Source organism: Ranitomeya variabilis, chromosome 4 (genome assembly GCF_051348905.1).
Source record: "Ranitomeya variabilis isolate aRanVar5 chromosome 4, aRanVar5.hap1, whole genome shotgun sequence".
Classification (NCBI taxonomy): Eukaryota; Metazoa; Chordata; class Amphibia; order Anura; family Dendrobatidae; genus Ranitomeya; species Ranitomeya variabilis.
In genome coordinates, this window is record NC_135235.1 from 324,286,500 (window position 1) to 324,307,156 (window position 20,657).

A 20,657-nucleotide genomic window follows, 5' to 3' on the forward strand; every position below is an offset into this window, starting at 1 on the left:
CAAAACGCGTGTCAAAGCCAAAACCTGTTGGAGGACAGCGTGGCCATCCGGTTAAAGCTCAGTCTGCAATCCCTGAAAAGGGATCCGATGCTAGGAAGAGTGCAGTCTGGCATTTTTTTAAACAACATCCAATTGATCAGCGCAAAGTCATCTGTCAAAAATGTTCAACTAGCTTAAGCAGAGGTCAGAATCTGAAAAGTCTCAATACTAGTTGCATGCATAGACACTTAACCACCATGCATTTTCAAGCCTGGACTAACTACCAAACGTCCCTTAAGGTTGTAGCACCCTCGGCCAATGAAGCTAGTCAGCAACGCAACATCCCTTCCGTCACTGTAAGGCCACCATTTCCCGCACCACCGGCAGTATCTGTGCAGGTTTCTTTGCCAGCCAAAAGCAGTCAGGGTCAGGGAATCACCAGTTTTGTAGGAGGAAATATTGCATCTAGGTCACCGGCGGAAACAATACCGTCTCCAACCGTCTCTCAGTCTGCCATGTACACCGGCACACCCGAAAGTTCCTTGATCTCCAGCTCTCCAGTCCAGCTCACCCTACATGAGACTCTGGTTAGAAAAAGGAAGTACTTATCCTCGCATCCGCGTACACAGGTGTTATGACCCCAATGGCAGAGGGTCTCAGAAACAATTACTAAGTCTGCAAACACAAAAAACCAGCTCATAGGGCAGTGGTAACTGAGCTGACCATATATCTAATCCTAGCACCACAAATAGCAGCAGCCGGGGAACGTGCCTACGTTGGTTCTAGACGTCTCGCGCCAGCCGGAGAACTAACTAACCCTAGAAGGGAAAAGAAAGACCTTTCTTGCCTCCAGAGAAAAGACCCCAAAAGTTGGATACAAGCCCCCAACAAATAATAACGGTAAGGTAAGAGGAAAAGACAAACGTAAGAATGAGCTAGGTATTTAGCAAAGAGAGGCCCACTGACTAATAGCAGAATATAGTAAGATGACTTATATGGTCAGCAAAAACCCTATCAAAATATCCACGCTGGATATTCAAGAACCCCCGAACCGTCTAATGGCCCGGGGGGAGACCACCAGCCCCCTAGAGCTTCCAGCAAAGTCAGGAATCACATTCAGTACAAGCTGGACAAAAATAAGAGCAAGCAAATAACCAAAAAACAAAGAAGCAAGACTTAGCTTAATTTTGCACGAACCAGGACCAGCAGACAGGAGCAAACAGAAAGGATCTGATTACAACGATGCCAGGCACTGGACTAAGGATCCAGGAAGTTTATATAGCAACACCCCTGGACTAACGACCCAGGTGGGTGCCAAACTGAGGAAAGACAATCCCAGAGTCATATCACTAGTAACCACAAGAGGGAGCCAAAAAGTCTAATTCACAACAGTACCCCCCCCTTAAGGAGGGGTCACCGAACCCTCACCAAGACCACCAGGGCGATCAGGATGAGCAGCGTGAAAGGCACAAACTAAATCGGCCGCATGCACATCAGAAGCAACCACCCAGGAATTATCCTCCTGACCATAGCCCTTCCACTTGACCAGATACTGAAGCCTCCGTCTGGAGAGACGAGAATCCAAGATCTTCTCCACCACGTACTCCAACTCGCCCTCAACCAACACCGGAGCAGGAGGCTCAACAGAAGGAACCACAGGTACAACGTACCGCCGCAACAAAGACCTATGGAACACGTTGTGAATGGCAAACGACACCGGAAGATCCAAGCGAAAGGACACAGGATTAAGGATTTCCAATATCTTGTAAGGACCGATGAAGCGAGGCTTAAATTTAGGAGAGGAGACCTTCATAGGAACAAATCGAGAAGACAGCCATACCAAATCCCCAACACGAAGTCGGGGACCCACACCGCGGCGGCGGTTGGCAAAACGCTGAGCCTTCTCCTGTGACAACTTTAAGTTGTCCACCACATGATTCCAGATCTGCTGCAACCTATCCACCACAGAATCTACCCCAGGACAGTCAGAAGGCTCCACATGTCCCGAGGAAAAACGAGGATGGAAACCAGAGTTGCAGAAAAATGGCGAAACCAAAGTAGCGGAACTAGCCCGATTATTAAGGGCAAACTCAGCCAACGGCAAGAAGGTCACCCAATCATCCTGATCTGCCGAAACAAAACACCTCAAATACGCCTCCAGAGTCTGCTTAGTTCGCTCCGTTTGTCCATTAGTCTGAGGATGAAAGGCAGACGAAAATGACAAATCAATGCCCATCCTAGCACAAAAGGATCGCCAGAACCTGGAAACAAACTGGGATCCTCTGTCAGACACAATATTCTCAGGAATGCCGTGTAAACGAACCACATTCTGAAAGAACACAGGAACCAGATCGGAAGAGGAAGGCAGCTTAGGCAAAGGCACCAAATGGACCATTTTAGAAAAGCGATCACATACCACCCAGATGACAGACATGCCCTGAGACACCGGGAGATCTGAAATGAAATCCATGGAAATGTGTGTCCAAGGCCTCTTCGGGACAGGCAAGGGCAAGAGCAACCCGCTGGCACGAGAACAGCAAGGCTTAGCTCGAGCACAAGTCCCACAGGACTGCACAAATGACCGCACATCCCGTGACAAGGAAGGCCACCAAAAGGACCTAGCCACCAGATCTCTGGTGCCAAAAATTCCCGGATGCCCTGCCAACACCGAGGAATGAACCTCGGAAATGACTCTGCTGGTCCACTTATCAGGAACAAACAGTCTGTCAGGTGGACAAGAGTCAGGTCTACCAGCCTGAAATCTCTGCAACACACATCGCAAATCAGGAGAAATGGCCGACAAGATAACTCCCTCTTTAAGAATACCAACTGGTTCTGTGACTCCAGGAGAGTCAGGCACAAAGCTCCTTGAAAGAGCATCAGCCTTCACATTCTTTGAACCTGGTAAATACGAGACCACAAAGTCAAAACGGGAGAAAAACAATGACCAGCGGGCCTGTCTAGGATTCAGGCGTTTAGCAGACTCGAGATACATCAAATTTTTGTGATCAGTCAAGACCACCACACGATGCTTAGCACCCTCGAGCCAATGACGCCACTCCTCAAATGCCCACTTCATGGCCAGCAACTCCCGATTGCCAACATCATAATTCCGCTCAGCAGGCAAAAACTTCCTAGAGAAGAAAGCACATGGTCTCATTACCGAGCAACCAGGGCCTCTCTGCGACAAAACGGCCCCTGCCCCAATCTCAGAAGCATCCACTTCGACCTGAAAGGGAAGTGAGACATCAGGCTGGCACAAAACAGGCGCCGAAGTAAACCGGCGCTTCAACTCTTGGAACGCCTCCACGGCTGCAGGAGCCCAGTTAGCAACATCAGAACCTTTCTTGGTCATATCCGTCAAAGGTTTAACAACGCTAGAAAAATTAGCGATAAAACGACGGTAGAAGTTAGCAAAACCCAAGAACTTCTGAAGACTCTTAACTGACGTGGGTTGAGTCCAATCATGAATAGCTCGGACCTTGACTGGGTCCATCTCCACAGCAGAAGGGGAAAAAATAAACCCCAAAAAGGGAACCTTCTGTACTCCAAAGAGACACTTTGAGCCCTTAACAAACAAAGCATTCTCACGCAAAACCTGAAACACCATCCTGACCTGCTCCACATGTGAGTCCCAATCTTCAGAGAAAACCAGAATATCATCCAGATAAACAATCATAAATTTATCCAGATACTTCCGGAAAATATCATGCATAAAGAACTGAAACACTGAGGGAGCATTAGAGAGCCCAAAAGGCATCACCAAGTACTCAAAATGACCTTCGGGCGTATTAAATGCTGTCTTCCATTCATCTCCTTGCTTAATGCGCACAAGGTTGTACGCACCACGAAGATCTATCTTGGTGAACCACTTGGCACCTTTAATCCGGGCAAACAAGTCCGACAACAGAGGCAAAGGATACTGAAATTTAACAGTGATTTTATTCAGAAGCCGATAGTCAATACAAGGTCTCAAAGATCCGTCCTTCTTGGCCACAAAAAAGAATCCCGCACCAAGAGGCGAAGAGGATGGACAGATATGCCCCTTCTCCAGAGACTCCTTGATATACGAACGCATTGCGGCATGCTCAGGTACAGACAGATTAAATAGTCTTCCCTTAGGAAATTTACTACCTGGAATCAAATCTATGGCGCAGTCACAGTCCCTATGAGGAGGCAGAGCACTGGACCTGGACTCGCTGAATACATCCTGATAATCAGACAAATACTCAGGAACTTCCGAAGGAGTAGAGGAAGCAATAGACACCGGCGGGGAATCAGCATGAATTCCCTGACAGCCCCAACTTGACACAGACATTGCCTTCCAATCCAAGACTGGATTGTGGGTCTGTAACCATGGCAAACGCCGGTCAATTTGAATAGCCAGCGCCATGGAATCATTCAGACTTGTAGGAATGGGGAAACCCACCATCACATTCTTAATGGCTTCAGAAAGGCCATTTCTGAAATTTGCGGCCAGAGCACACTCATTCCACTGAGTAAGCACGGACCATTTCCGAAATTTTTGGCAATACACTTCAGCTTCATCCTGGCCCTGAGAAATAGCCAGCAAGGCTTTTTCTGCCTGAACTTCAAGATTGGGTTCCTCGTAAAGCAATCCGAGCGCCAGAAAAAACGCATCAATATTTGCCAATGCCGGATCTCCTGGCGCTAGCGAGAAAGCCCAATCCTGAGGGTCGCCCCGTAAAAAAGAGATAACAATTTTAACTTGCTGAGCTGAATCTCCAGATGAACGGGGTCTCAGAGATAGAAACAATTTACAATTATTCCTGAAATTCCTAAACTTAAATCGGTCTCCAGAAAACAGTTCAGGAATAGGTATTTTAGGTTCAGACATTGGACTACTGGTAACAAAATCTTGTATGCCCTGCACACGAGCAGCAAGCTGGTCTACACTTGTAATCAAGGTCTGGACATTCATGTCTGCAGCAAGCACAAGCCACTCAGAGGTAAAGGGGAGGAAGAGAGGAAAAAAAAAATAACTCAGAATTTCCTTTCTTATTATCCCACTTCTGCAATGCATTAAATTGACCATATATCTAATCCTAGCACCACAAATAGCAGCAGCCGGGGAACGTGCCTATGTTGGTTCTAGACGTCTCGCGCCAGCCGGAGAACTAACTAACCCTAGAAGGAAAAGAAAGACCTTTCTTGCCTCCAGAGAAAAGACCCCAAAAGTTGGATACAAGCCCCCAACAAATAATAACGGTGAGGTAAGAGGAAAAGATAAATGTAAGAATGAGCTAGGTATTTAGCAAAGAGAGGCCCACTAGCTAATAGCAGAATATAGTAAGATGACTTATATGGTCAGCAAAAATCCTATCAAAATATCCACGCTGGATATTCAAGAACCCCCGAACCGTCTAACGGCCCGGGGGGAGAACACCAGCCCCCTAGAGCTTCCAGCAAAGTCAGGAATCACATTCAGTACAAGCTGTACAAAAATAAGAGCAAGCAAATAACCAAAAAACAAAGAAGCAAGACTTAGCTTAATTTTGCACGAACCAGGACCAGCAGACAGGAGCAAACAGAAAGGATCTGATTACAACGATGCCAGGCACTTGACTAAGGATCCAGGAAGTTTATATAGCAACACCCCTGGACTAACGACCCAGGTGGGTGCCAAACTGAGGAAAGACAATCCCAGAGTCATATCACTAGTAACCACAAGAGGGAGCCAAAAAGTCTAATTCACAACACACAGGGTTTTAACACCCACATAGCTAGACTACAGATGCATGGACCAGTAGGCATGGCCAGGGACGTTGTCATGATCTCAATGGCAAGAGAACATAGCATAAGCATATTTAGGAACTAGCTCTTGGAAGATGGGAACTGAGCTGACCATGAACTAAACCTAACGCACAACTAGCAGTGGCCGGGTAGCATGCCTACGTTGATTCTAGATGCCCAGCACCAGCCGGAGGACTAAATAAAACTAGCAGAGGAAAATATTAGTCCTAGCTCACCTCTAGAGAAATACCCCGAAAGGAGACAGAGGCCCCCCACATGTATTGGCGGTGAGTTGAGATGAAATAACAAACGTAGTATGAAAATAGGTTTAGCAAATTTGAGGTCCACTTACTACATAGCAGAAGACAGAAAGGACACTTTCATGGTCAGCTGAAAACCCTATCAAAAACACCATCCAGAAATTACTTTAAAACTCTGGCATTAACTCATAACACCAGAGTGGCAATTCCTGTTCACAAGAGCTTTCCAGACACAGTAACGAAACTACAGCTGTGAACTGGAACAAAAATGCAAAAACAAACATGGACAAGAGTCCAACTTATCTAGTAGTTGTCTAGGAGCAGGAACAAGCACAGAGAGGCTTCTGATAACATTGTTGACCGGCAAGCAACTAACAGAGCAGCAAGGTTATATAGCGACTCCCACATCTTGATGGGAACAGGTGAACAGAGAAGATGAAGACACCAGTTCAATTCCACCAGTAGCCACCGGGGGAGCCCAGAATCCAAATTCACAACAGTACCCCCCCCTCAAGGAGGGGGCACCGAACCCTCACCAGAACCACCAGGGCGATCAGGATGGGCCCTATGAAAGGCACGAACCAGATCGGAGGCATGAACATCAGATGCATTCACCCAAGAATTATCCTCCTGGCCGTATCCCTTCCACTTGACCAGATACTGGAGTCTCCGTCTGGAAACACGAGAGTCTAAGATTTTCTCCACAACGTACTCCAACTCACCCTCAACCAACACCGGAGCAGGAGGCTCAACGGAAGGCACAACCGGTACCTCATACCTGCGCAATAATGACCGATGAAAAACGTTATGAATAGAAAAGGATGCAGGGAGGTCCAAACGGAAGGAAACAGGGTTAAGAATCTCCAATATCTTATACGGGCCGATAAACCGAGGCTTAAACTTAGGAGAAGAGACCCTCATAGGGACAAAACGAGAAGACAACCACACCAAATCCCCAACAGAAAGCCGAGGACCAACACGACGGTGGCGTTTGGCAAAAAGCTGAGTCTTCTCCTGGGACAACCTCAAATTGTCCACCACCTGCCCCCAGATCTGATGCAATCTCTCCACCACAGCATCCACTCCAGGACAATCCGAAGATTCCACCTGACCAGAGGAAAATCGAGGATGAAACCCCGAATTAAAGAAAAACGGGGACACCAAAGTGGCAGAGCTGGCCCGATTATTGAGAGCGAACTCCGCCAATGGCAAAAAAGCAACCCAATCATCCTGGTCAGCAGACACAAAACACCTCAGATATGTCTCCAGGGTCTGATTAATCCGCTCGGTCTGGCCATTCGTCTGAGGATGGAAAGCGGACGAAAAAGATAAATCTATGCCCATCCTAGCACAGAATGCCCGCCAAAATCTAGACACGAATTGGGTCCCTCTGTCAGAAACGATATTCTCAGGAATACCATGCAAACGAACAACATTTTGAAAAAACAGAGGAACCAACTCGGAAGAAGAAGGTAACTTGGGCAGAGGAACCAAATGGACCATCTTAGAAAAACGGTCACACACCACCCAGATGACAGACATCTTCTGAGAAACAGGCAGATCTGAAATAAAATCCATCGAGATGTGCGTCCAAGGCCTCTTAGGAATAGGCAAGGGCAACAATAATCCACTAGCCCGAGAACAACAAGGCTTGGCCCGAGCACAAACGTCACAAGACTGCACAAAGCCTCGCACATCTCGTGACAGGGAAGGCCACCAGAAGGACCTTGCCACCAAATCCCTGGTACCAAAAATGCCAGGATGACCTGCCAACGCAGAAGAATGAACCTCAGAGATAACTCTACTGGTCCAATCATCAGGAACAAACAGTTTATCAGGTGGGCAACGATCAGGTCTATCCGCCTGAAACTCCTGCAAGGCCCGCCGCAGGTCTGGAGAAACGGCTGACAATACCACTCCATCCTTAAGGATACCTGTGGGCTCAGAGTTACCAGGCGAGTCAGGCTCAAAACTCCTAGAAAGGGCATCCGCCTTAACATTCTTAGAACCCGGTAGGTATGACACCACAAAATTAAACCGAGAGAAAAATAATGACCAGCGCGCCTGTCTAGGATTCAGGCGCCTGGCGGTCTCAAGATAAATCAAATTTTTGTGGTCAGTCAATACCACCACCTGATGTCTGGCCCCCTCAAGCCAATGGCGCCACTCCTCAAAAGCCCACTTCATGGCCAAAAGCTCCCGATTCCCAACATCATAATTCCGCTCAGCGGGCGAAAATTTACGGGAAAAGAAGGCACAAGGCCTCATCACGGAGCAGTCAGAACTTTTCTGCGACAACACTGCCCCAGCTCCGATCTCAGAAGCGTCGACCTCAACCTGAAAAGGTAGAGCAACATCAGGCTGACGCAACACAGGGGCAGAGGAAAAACGGCGCTTAAGCTCCCGAAAGGCCTCCACAGCATCAGGGGACCAATCAGCAACATCAGCACCCTTCTTAGTCAAATCGGTCAATGGTTTAGCAATATCCGAAAAACCAGCAATAAATCGACGATAAAAGTTAGCAAAGCCCAAAAATTTCTGAAGACTCTTAAGAGAAGAGGGCTGCGTCCAATCACAAATAGCTTGAACCTTGACAGGATCCATTTCAATGGAAGAGGGGGAAAAAATATATCCCAAAAAGGAAATCCTCTGTACCCCAAAAACACACTTAGAACCCTTCACACACAAAGAATTAGACCGCAAAACCTGAAAAACCCTCCTGACTTGCTGGACATGAGAGTCCCAGTCATCCGAAAAAATCAGAATATCATCCAGATACACAATCATAAATTTATCCAAATAATCGCGAAAAATATCATGCATAAAGGACTGGAAAACTGACGGAGCATTAGAAAGACCAAAAGGCATCACTAAATACTCAAAGTGGCCCTCGGGCGTATTAAATGCGGTTTTCCACTCATCCCCCTGCCTGATTCGCACCAAATTATACGCCCCACGAAGGTCAATCTTAGAGAACCACTTGGCCCCCTTTATGCGAGCAAACAAATCAGTCAGCAACGGCAATGGGTATTGATATTTAACAGTGATTTTATTCAAAAGCCGATAATCAATACATGGTCTCAAAGAGCCGTCTTTTTTTGACACAAAGAAAAAACCGGCTCCTAAGGGAGATGACGATGGACGAATATGTCCCTTTTCCAAGGACTCCTTTATATATTCTCGCATAGCAGCATGTTCAGGCACAGACAGATTAAATAAACGACCCTTTGGGTATTTACTACCCGGGATTAAATCTATGGCACAATCGCACTCTCGGTGCGGAGGTAACGAACCAAGCTTGGATTCTTCAAAGACGTCACGATAGTCAGACAGGAACTCAGGAATTTCAGAGGGAATGGATGATGAAATGGAAACCACAGGTACATCCCCATGAGCCCCCTTACATCCCCAGCTCAACACAGACATAGCTCTCCAGTCGAGGACTGGGTTGTGAGATTGCAGCCAAGGCAATCCTAGCACCAAATCATCATGTAGATTATACAGCACCAGAAAGCGAATAATCTCCTGGTGATCCGGATTAATACGCATAGTTACTTGTGTCCAGTATTGTGGTTTATTATTAGCCAATGGGGTGGAGTCAATCCCCTTCAGAGGAATAGGAGTCTCCAAAGGCTCTAAATCATACCCACAGCGTTTGGCAAAGGACCAATCCATAAGACTCAAAGCGGCGCCAGAGTCGACATAGGCGTCCGTGGTAATAGATGACAAAGAGCAAATCAGGGTCACAGATAGAATAAATTTAGACGGTAAGGTGCAAATGGAAACAGATTTACCAAGCTTTTTAGTGCGCTTAGAGCATGCTGATATAACATGAGTAGAATCACCACAATAGAAACACAACCCATTTTTCCGTCTAAAATTCTGCCGCTCGCTTCGGGACAGAATTCTATCACACTGCATATTCTCTGGCGACTTCTCAGTGGACACCGCCAGATGGTGCACTGGTTTGCGCTCCCGCAAATGCCTATCGATCTGAATAGCCATTGTCATGGACTCATTCAGACCCGCAGGCACAGGGAACCCCACCATAACATCCTTAATGGCATCAGAGAGACCCTCTCTGAAAGTCGCCGCCAGGGCGCACTCATTCCACTGAGTAAGCACAGACCATTTACGGAATCTTTGGCAGTAAATTTCCGCTTCATCTTGCCCCTGAGATAGGGACATCAAAGTTTTTTCTGCCTGAAGCTCCAAATGAGGTTCGTCATAAAGCAACCCCAAGGCCAGAAAAAACGCATCCACATTGAGCAACGCAGGATCCCCTGGTGTCAATGAAAAAGCCCAGTCTTGAGGGTCGCCCCGGAGCAAGGAAATCACAATCCTGACCTGCTGTGCAGGGTCTCCGGCAGAGCGAGATTTCAGGGACAAAAATAATTTGCAATTATTTCGAAAATTCTGAAACCCGGATCTATTCCCCGAGAAAAATTCCGGCAAAGGAATTCTCGGCTCAGATACAGGTGCATGACAAACAAAATCTTGCAAATTTTGTACCTTCGTGGCGAGATTATTCAAACCTGCAGTTACACTCTGAAGATCCATTACAAACAGGTGGACACAGAGCCATTCAAGGGTTAAGAGGAGGTAAGAAGCAGCTAGACAGCAATTAAGGGCTAGGCAGCAAAACTCTGAGGGGAAAAAAAAAAAAAAAATTCCCTTCAACACTTCTTTTTCTCCTGCTTCAGCCCAAACAATTAACACTTTGAGGGCCGGTCAAACTGTCATGATCTCAATGGCAAGAGAACATAGCATAAGCATATTTAGGAACTAGCTCTTGGAAGATGGGAACTGAGCTGACCATGAACTAAACCTAACGCACAACTAGCAGTGGCCGGGTAGCATGCCTACGTTGATTCTAGATGCCCAGCACCAGCCGGAGGACTAAATAAAACTAGCAGAGGAAAATATTAGTCCTAGCTCACCTCTAGAGAAATACCCCGAAAGGAGACAGAGGCCCCCCACATGTATTGGCGGTGAGTTGAGATGAAATAACAAACGTAGTATGAAAATAGGTTTAGCAAATTTGAGGTCCACTTACTACATAGCAGAAGACAGAAAGGACACTTTCATGGTCAGCTGAAAACCCTATCAAAAACACCATCCAGAAATTACTTTAAAACTCTGGCATTAACTCATAACACCAGAGTGGCAATTCCTGTTCACAAGAGCTTTCCAGACACAGTAACGAAACTACAGCTGTGAACTGGAACAAAAATGCAAAAACAAACATGGACAAGAGTCCAACTTATCTAGTAGTTGTCTAGGAGCAGGAACAAGCACAGAGAGGCTTCTGATAACATTGTTGACCGGCAAGCAACTAACAGAGCAGCAAGGTTATATAGCGACTCCCACATCTTGATGGGAACAGGTGAACAGAGAAGATGAAGACACCAGTTCAATTCCACCAGTAGCCACCGGGGGAGCCCAGAATCCAAATTCACAACAGGACGTTATGTGTCCATCACTGCACACTGGGTGAATGTGGTGGATGCAGGGTCCACAGGGGACATAAATTTCGGGACAGTTGTGCCTAGCCCACGGTCTAGGAAACAGTTGGCTGTAGGCGTTCGCACCCCCTCCTCCTCCTCCTCATCCTCCTGCAGAAGCTACAGCTCTTCCACAGACCGCAGTCGGCCAACCTCCAACCACTCCATCGGCAGATGACACTGTTGCACACCAGTTGTCCCATTATGGGCCAGCTACTGGCAAGCGTCAGCAGGCTGTATTGGCTATGAAGTGTTTGGGCGACAACAGACACACCGCGGAAGTTCTGTCCGAGTTCTTGCAACAAGAAACGCAGTTGTGGCTGGGCACAGTAGATCTTGAGGCAGGCAAGGTAGTGAGTGATAACGGAAGGAATTTCATGGCTGCCATCTCCCTTTCCCAACTGAAACACATTCCTTGCCTGGCTCACACCTTAAACCTGGTGGTGCAGTGCTTATTGAAAACTTATCCTGGGTCCTCCGACCTGCTCCTCAAAGTGCGTGGACTTTGCTCACATATCCGACGTTCGCCTGTACACTCCAGCCATATGCAGACCTATCAGCGGTCTTTTAACCTTCCCCAGCATCGCCTAATCATAGATGTTGCAACAAGGTTGAACTCAACACTGCACATGCTTCAGAGACTGTGCCAACAGAGGCGGGCTGTTATGTTTTTGTGGGAGGATACACATACACGGGCAGGCAGTAGGATGGCAGACATGGAGTTGTCAGGTGTGCAGTGGTCGAAGATACAAGACATGTGTCAAGTCCTTCAGTGTTTTGAGGAATGCACATGGCTGGTTAGTGCAGACAACGCCATAATAAGCATGAGCATCCCCCTAATGCGTCTGCTGATGCAAAGTTTGACGCACATAAAGGATCAGGCGTCTGCACCAGAGGAAGAGGAAAGCCTTGATGACAGTCAGCCATTGTCTGGTCAGGGCAGTGTACAGGACGAGGTAGCGGGCGAAGAGGAGGTGGAGGACGAGGAGGATGATGGGGATGAGTATATTTTTAATGCGGAAGCTTTCCCGGGGGCACTGGAAATTGGTTGCGTGGCAAGGCCGGGTTCTGGCTTTTTGAGGGACACAAGTGACGTAGATTTGCCTGAAACTGCCCCTCAACCAATCACAACCGGAGATTTGACAACTGGAACTTTGGCCCACATGGCGGATTATGCCTTACGTATCCTAAAAAGGGACACACGCTTTACGAAAATGATGAACGATGACGATTACTGGTTGGCCTGCCTCCTTGATCCACGCTATAAAGGCAAATTGCAAAATATTATGCCACATGAGAACTTGGAACTAATATTAGCAACCAAACAATCAACTCTTGTTGACCGTTTGCTTCAGGCATTCCCAGCACACAGCGCACGTGATCGTTCTCACACGAGCTCCAGGGGGCAGCAGACTAGGAGTGTTAGGGGTGCTCACATCAGAAGTGGCGTTGGACAGAGGGGTTTTCTGACCAGGTTGTGGAGTGATTTTGCTATGACCGCAGACAGGACAGGTACTGCTGCATCAATTGAAAGTGACAGGAGACAACATTTGTCCAGTATGGTTACTAACTATTTTTCATCCTTTATCGATGTTCTCCCTCAACCGTCATTCCCATTTGATTACTGGGCATCAAAATTAGACACCTGGCCAGAATTGGCAGAATATGCATTGCAGGAGCTTGCTTGCCCGGCAGCAAGTGTCCTATCAGAAAGAGTATTCAGTGCTGCAGGTTCAATATTAACCGAAAAAAGGACTCGTCTGGCTACCCAAAATGTTGACGATCTAACATTCATTAAAATGAACCACAACTGGATTTCAAAATCTTTTGCCCCACCTTGCCCGGCCAACACCTAGCTTTCCTATGAAAAGCTCTTGCCTGTGAATTACTTTTCTAATGTCTAATTTGCTGCAGCTGATTGTCCAGCATACGACATGTTTACACCTCCCTAAATGGCCAAACTCACCACACGGGGCCGTGGTATCGCGACTTGGCGCAAGCACCCATGAGACTGCTGTTTGTCTGAAGAGGTGGGTGTGCTCGCTTTTGGTTGACGGCATTGCTACTGGGTCCCTCATAGTACAATAAAGTGTCTCTGGCGGTGGTGGTGCGCACCCAACGTCAGACACACTGTTGTAACATGAGGGGCCCTGGGCCTGTACCGCCGGCCACAAGAGAGTTCACCCACCCCCAGGTCAAACATTGCTCTACCACTTCCACAGTTATCTCTCACACTTCCACCAATGTTTAGTCTATGCGCTGACATCCTTCCATACCTGCCACTGACAATACCATTGTGTTGACATGTATGATGGTACTTAACATAGTCAGGGGCAGTGTCCTCTATTTACCACAGTAAATACTTTGCGCTAAATTAGTAGGTCTGAAACAACGCAGAGGATCCCACCCCTGAACCTAATGATTGCACCCTTTAGTGTTTTTGTTTTGTTTTAATGCGAGACATTCACATTTATTTGTTGTTTTGGACTACTAACTGGCAACTAAGTAACTGTAACTCATTACAATCGGCCTCCACTGACCTGACCACTGCTGCCCGTGTACCCCTGGAACCAATTATAAAGTGCCTACAGCCAGCCCATTTTAGTGTGTTAGGCCTTGGAAGCCTGTCTGCGGTCCCTCCTTCCATTAGGCCTCCACTGACCTGACCACTGCTGCCCGTGTACCCCTGGAACCAATTATAAAGTGCCTACAGCCAGCCCATTTTAGTGTGTTAGGCCTTCGAAGCCTGTGTGCGGTCCCTCCTTCCACTAGGCCTCCACTGACCTGACCACTGCTGCCCGTGTACCCCTGGAACCAATTATAAAGTGCCTACAGCCAGCCCATTTTAGTGTGTTAGGCCTTCGAAGCCTGTCTGCGGTCCCTCCTTCCACTAGGCCTCCACTGACCTGACCACTGCTGCCCGTGTACCCCTGGAACCTATTTTACAGTGCCTACAGCCAGCCCATTTTATTGTGTTAGGCCTTTGAAGCCTGTCTGCGGTCCCTCCTTCCACTAGGCCTCCACTGACCTGACCACTGCTGCCCGTGTACCCCTGGAACCTATTTTACAGTGCCTACAGCCAGCCCATTTTATTGTGTTAGGCCTTCGAAGCCTGTCTGCGGTCCCTCCTTCCACTAGGCCTCCACTGACCTGACCACTGCTGCCCGTGTACCCCTGGAACCTATTTTACAGTGCCTACAGCCAGCCCATTTTATTGTGTTAGGCCTTCGAAGCCTGTCTGCGGTCCCTCCTTCCACTAGGCCTCCACTGACCTGACCACTGCTGCCCGTGTACCCCTGGAACCTATTTTACAGTGCATAGAGCCTATTTTTTAAATTTTATTTAATATTAATAAAGCCATGATGGACTACGCTGTACCACACTATGAGCTACCCAGTTGACAATTCTTTTGCGAGAAAAGCCATCCCACGCCTCCACCAGCATGTTAAAGACCACATTGTCCTTTCATTCTGTCAATCTGTGAGTCCAAAGGTACACCTGACAACAGAACAGACACATGGAGTGGTAGGCATGGCCACGGAAGGTTACGTGTCCTTTGTGGCGCAATGGGTTAATGTATTGGATGCATGGTCCACACAGGGGACAGCCTGGTAAGTCTGTCTGCAGTCCCTATTTCAAGTTGTCCTCAACTGAATAAAGCTGCGCTTCTACCTTCTGGCTCTTATTAACTGCTGTTTTTTAAAAAATTGGCTGTTCCGGCCTACTAACGGTGTCTGCCCCTGCCTGGTGTTGTCCTCAACTGAATAAAGCTGAGCTTCCACCTTCTGGCTCTGATTAACTGCTGTTTTTTTAAAAATTGGCTGTTCCGGCCTACTAACGGTGTCTGCCCCTGCCTGGTGTTGTCCTCAACTGAATAAAGCTGAGCTTCCACCTTCTGGCTCTGATTAACTGCTGTTTTTTAAAAAATTGGCTGTTCCGGCCTACTAACGGTGTCTGCCCCTGCCTGGTGTTGTCCTCAACTGAATACAGCTGAGCTTCAACCTTCTGGCTCTCATTAAGTGTTTTTTAAAAAACTAAATGGTGGTTAGGGCCTACTAACGGTTTCTGCCGCTCCCTGGTGTTATCCTCAACTGTATAAAGCTGAGCTTCAGTCTTTAGGCTTTTGGCCTATAGTAGCAGATATTAAACTGCATTTGGCCTACTAGTGTGGTTGGGCCCTTAAAACAGTCTGCTGCTCCTGGGTTTGCTACTCCACTGAACAAAGCAATGCCGCCTGTTTAGTCCTGTTACCAATTTTGAACTGCATTTAGCCCACTTTATTCTTTGGGCCCATATCTGTTTCCCCCTCATCCTGCCCATTGCCCAGCCAGTGATAGATGAGTCTGCTGGTACATTGACCCATAATGCAACATTCCCCGTGCACGCTACACTGCAAGATTGTGACCCTGCTGAAAGTCAGGTACCCCTTCCCGCAAAAAATACCACCTTACACGGGGACAAAGAGGAAGGTGCAGATGAAGGTGCAGGTTCCTTCATCAGGTGGGGGGAGGAATACTCGTTGGCGACGTCACTGCCACAGGGCCCCTCATAGTACGCAAAAGTGTTGCTACCGGTGGGAGGCGCCCCCGCCGTGCAAACACACCGCTGTACTTTGATCGGTGACTACCCAGATAGCGGTGCAGCTACTACACTTAAGTAAGCCCACCACGAAGTCCATCCCGACCATCTCCCAGGGCCTGTCTGCCACTGGCAGGGGGTAAAGTAGCCCAGCAGGCCGTTGCCGAGTAGACCGATTCTTGGCGCAGGAGACACATGCCCGAATATTATCCCCGACGTCACGAGCCATATGCGGCCACCAGTATGTTCTCGCCAGAAGCTCAAATATCCTCTTGATCCCGAAATGTGTACCCTCCTTGGACAAAGGAGCCCAACAGAGAAACTCCGGTCGCAAATTTGATGGTACAAAAGTCTTGCCCGGGGGAACAGACTCTAGTGAATCCGGAGCCACGGTTCTCAGGCTCTCAGAAGGGACAATAAGCCAAGGCTCCTCCTCTGATGACACTACGGAGCGGGAGAGAGCGTCGGCACGAATGTTCTTCAACCTGGAGAAAAAAGTTAGGGTGAAATGGAAACGGGAGAAGAACAGGGACCATCTGGCCTGGCGAGAATTTTGCCGCTGGGCTGTCTGTTAGTACACAAATTTTTTTTGGTCTGTAAAAACTTTAGGAGGTGTCTCCACTCTGAGAAAGCCAACTTCATGGCTAGCAACTCCCTGTCCACGATGGAATAATTCCGCTCCGCTGGTGAGAAGGTCTTGGAGAAGAAGCAAGGATGCTTCTGACCTTGAGCATCCTTTTGGAAGAGGACTGCTCCAGCACCAATGGATGAGGCATCCACCTCTATTATAAATGGCTTATCTACATCGGGGCGATGTAGGATGGGAGCGCTAGCGAAGTGTGACTTAATAGTGAGTAGGGCCTTGGAGACCTCCTCCGACCACAACTTGGGATTTGCTCCCTTCTTGGTGAGGGCAACCAAGGGAGCTACCAAAGATGAGAAGTGTGGGATGAACTGGCGATAGTAATTAATTAACCCCATAAAGCGCTGCACTGCTTTAAGAGAATGGGGTTCTTGCCAGTCAATTACAGCCTGTAGCTTGGCAGGATCCATAGCCAGTCCCTGGTCAGAGATGATATAGCCAAGGAAAGGCAAAGACTCCTGCTCAAACACACACTTCAGTTTGCCCGTAAGAGGTCAAAAACTTTGCAAACATCTCTCTGATTGGAGTCAATATCTGGAGAGTAGATGAGAATATCATCCAGATAGACTACGACCGAGGTGGTGAGCATCACCCGGAAGATGTCGTTCACAAAGTCTTGGAAAACGGCTGGGGCATTACAGAGTCTATCAAAGAGCTCAGATATCAAGGGCAAAGGATACTTATTCTTAAGTGATGGCGTTAAGACCCCAGTAGTCTATGCATGGACATAGTTCTCCCCATATTGACAGCAGCATCAGAGGGGCTAAACGCCCACGATCAATGCTAGCAGGGCGTCACCTCTCATATTGAGTTGACACCCACATTTGATCGTGACGGTGCTTTGTGTGAGCTCATATGATCCCACAGCACTGTACATATATGGCGCATGTTGGGAAGGGGTTAAGAAAGAAGTGTGTAAAGACAGAAGACACAACCTTCAAAGAAATCATGCATTTTGGAAATTAAGAAAAGTAAACACTGAATCAGAAGGCAAACATTTTAATAAAATTCACAATACTAATAACAATACCACACACAATACAATACAACCACTCACCGATTCATCAAACCTACATACTAAAGATGACCTGCTAATAGTTGTTATCACATTTTACTGTCTTTATAAGTATAACAGCAGCTCTAGAATGTTGTCTTTATTTTGTTTTTTATCTATTTTGAAACACTACTGCTTTTGACAGAACAAACTTGACATTTCAGTCTGTCTTAAAATATTGTGCACAGGGCAACAAGCTCAGAGTACAAAACCAGCACTAAAACTACATATAAATTATGCAAAAGGAATCAATGAAGAAAGTAATGCAATAAAAGGAACAAATAATGTCATGTCAAATGCATACAGGTTGCTGGGGAGAGGATGTATGCCTACAAAAAAGTGCTGAATGATTGCCCACTGTCCTTAAAAGGTGATGATACCTATGGTGATAATTACAATCAGTTCCTTCTATAAAATCTTGCAATGGCTTTAAAATATAACACATTAAGTAGCAATGAAGAAAGTGTTTAAGTAGGAAAGATGGATATTCTTCTTAGACCAGCTAATTTTCCTTACTGCTCAGTTCACAGATCTGGGGGTATGACCTAGAATAATGGCCCAACAGACGGAACTTGATAACATTTCACCTGAGAAGAGCTGACAAGTGTCCATTCAGTTTTTATTATATATAACAGTAAAGGCATAGCAATCATTTCCAAACCATGAAATCTTTGAGATCTCTTAGAGCCACAATTACAAAAAATATATAATGTGACTCATTAGAAACACATATATAAGACACTTTATAAGCGTGTCCCGAGGAACACTCCGGTATAAAACATCAGAAAATATAAAAATAAGTATTTTGCTTATAAAAAAGAAAATACTGGAGAGATATCAAATGCAGACATTTTAACATTAAAAACAAAAACACATACAACAAAAAACTGGTACAGTACAAAAATTGGCCACCAGCTACAAAAACTTTCTCCTGCAAGTAGTTAACTGAAAGGTTTTTTTCAGTTGAAAACACAGATATGGCATCCACCGAGTGTTGTCCTGTCGTGTCTTCTTTATATTATTGCCAAGAAGCTGCAACTGAATAAAGCTGTGCTTCAACCTTATGGCTTTCGGCCTATAGTATCAGATATTAAACTGCATTTGGCCTTCAACTTTGGTTCCGGCCTACTAACGGTGTCTGCCCCTCCCTGGTGTTGTCCTCAACTGAATAAAGCTGTGCTTCAACCTTCTGTTCCAAATTAAGATTTTTAAAAAAGAAATTGGGTGTTTAGGGCCTACTAACGGTGTCTGCCCCTCCCTGGTGTTGTCCTCAACTGAATAAAGCTGTGCTTCAACCTTCTGGCTCTTATTAACTGCTGTTTTTTTTTAAAGATTGGTGGTTCTGGCCTACTAACGGTGTCTGCCCCTCCCTGGTGTTGTCCTCAACTGAATAAAGCTGTGCTTCAACCTTCTGTTCCAAATTAAGATTTTTAAAAAATAAATTGGGTGTTTAGGGCCTACTAACGGTGTCTGCCCCTCCCTGGTGTTGTCCTCAACTGAATAAAGCTGTGCTTCAACCTTCTGTTCCAAATTAAGATTTTTAAAAAAGAAATTGGGTGTTTAGGGCCTACTAACGGTGTCTGCCCCTCCCTGGTGTTGTCCTCAACTGAATAAAGCTGTGCTTCAACCTTCTGTTCCAAATTAAGATTTGTAAAAAAGAAATTGGGTGTTTAGGGCCTACTAACGGTGTCTGCCCCTCCCTGGTGTTGTCCTCAACTGAATAAAGCTGTGCTTCAACCTTCTGGCTCTTATTAACTGCTGTTTTTTAAAAGATTGGTGGTTCCGGCCTACTAACGGTGTCTGCCCCTCCCTGGTGTTGTCCTCAACTGAATAAAGCTGTGCTTCAACCTTCTGTTCCAAATTAAGATTTTTAAAAAAGAAATTGGGTGTTTAGGGCCTACTAACGGTGTCTGCCCCTCCCTGGTGTTGTCCTCAACTGAATAAAGCTGTGCTTCAACCTTCTGTTCCAAATTAAGATTTTTAAAAAAGAAATTGGGTGTTTAGGGCCTACTAACGGTGTCTGCCCCTCCCTGGTGTTGTCCTCAACTGAATAAAGCTGTGCTTCAACCTTCTGGCTCTTATTAACTGCTGTTTTTTAAAAGATTGGTGGTTCCGGCCTACTAACGGTGTCTGCCCCTCCCTGGTGTTGTCCTCAACTGAATAAAGCCGTGCTTCAACCTTCTGTTCCAAATTAAGATTTTTAAAAAAGAAATTGGGTGTTTAGGGCCTACTAACGGTGTCTGCCCCTCCCTGGTGTTGTCCTCAACTGAATAAAGCTGTGCTTCAACCTTCTGTTCCAAATTAAGATTTTTAAAAAAGAAATTGGGTGTTTAGGGCCTACTAACGGTGTCTGCCCCTCCCTGGTGTTGTCCTCAACTGAATAAAGCTGTGCTTCAACCTTCTGGCTCTTATTAACTGCTGTTTTTTAAAAGATTGGTGGTTCCGGCCTACTAACGGTGTCTGCCCCTCCCTGGTGTTGTCCTCAACTGAATAAAGCTGTGCTTCAACCTTCTGTTCCAAATTAAGATTTTTAAAAAAGAAATTGGGTGTTTAGGGCCTACTAACGGTGTCTGCCCCTCCCTGGTGTTGTCCTCAACTGAATAAAGCTGTGCTTCAACCTTCTGTTCCAAATTAAGATTTTTAAAAAAGAAATTGGGTGTTTAGGGCCTACTAACAGTGTCTGCCCCTCCCTGGTGTTGTCCTCAACTGAATAAAGCTGTGCTTCAACCTTCTGTTCCAAATTAAGATTTTTAAAAAAGAAATTGGGTGTTGAGGGCCTACTAACGGTGTCTGCCCCTCCCTGGTGTTGTCCTCAACTGAATAAAGCTGTGCTTCAACCTTCTGGCTCTTATTAACTGCTGTTTTTTAAAAGATTGGTGGTTCCG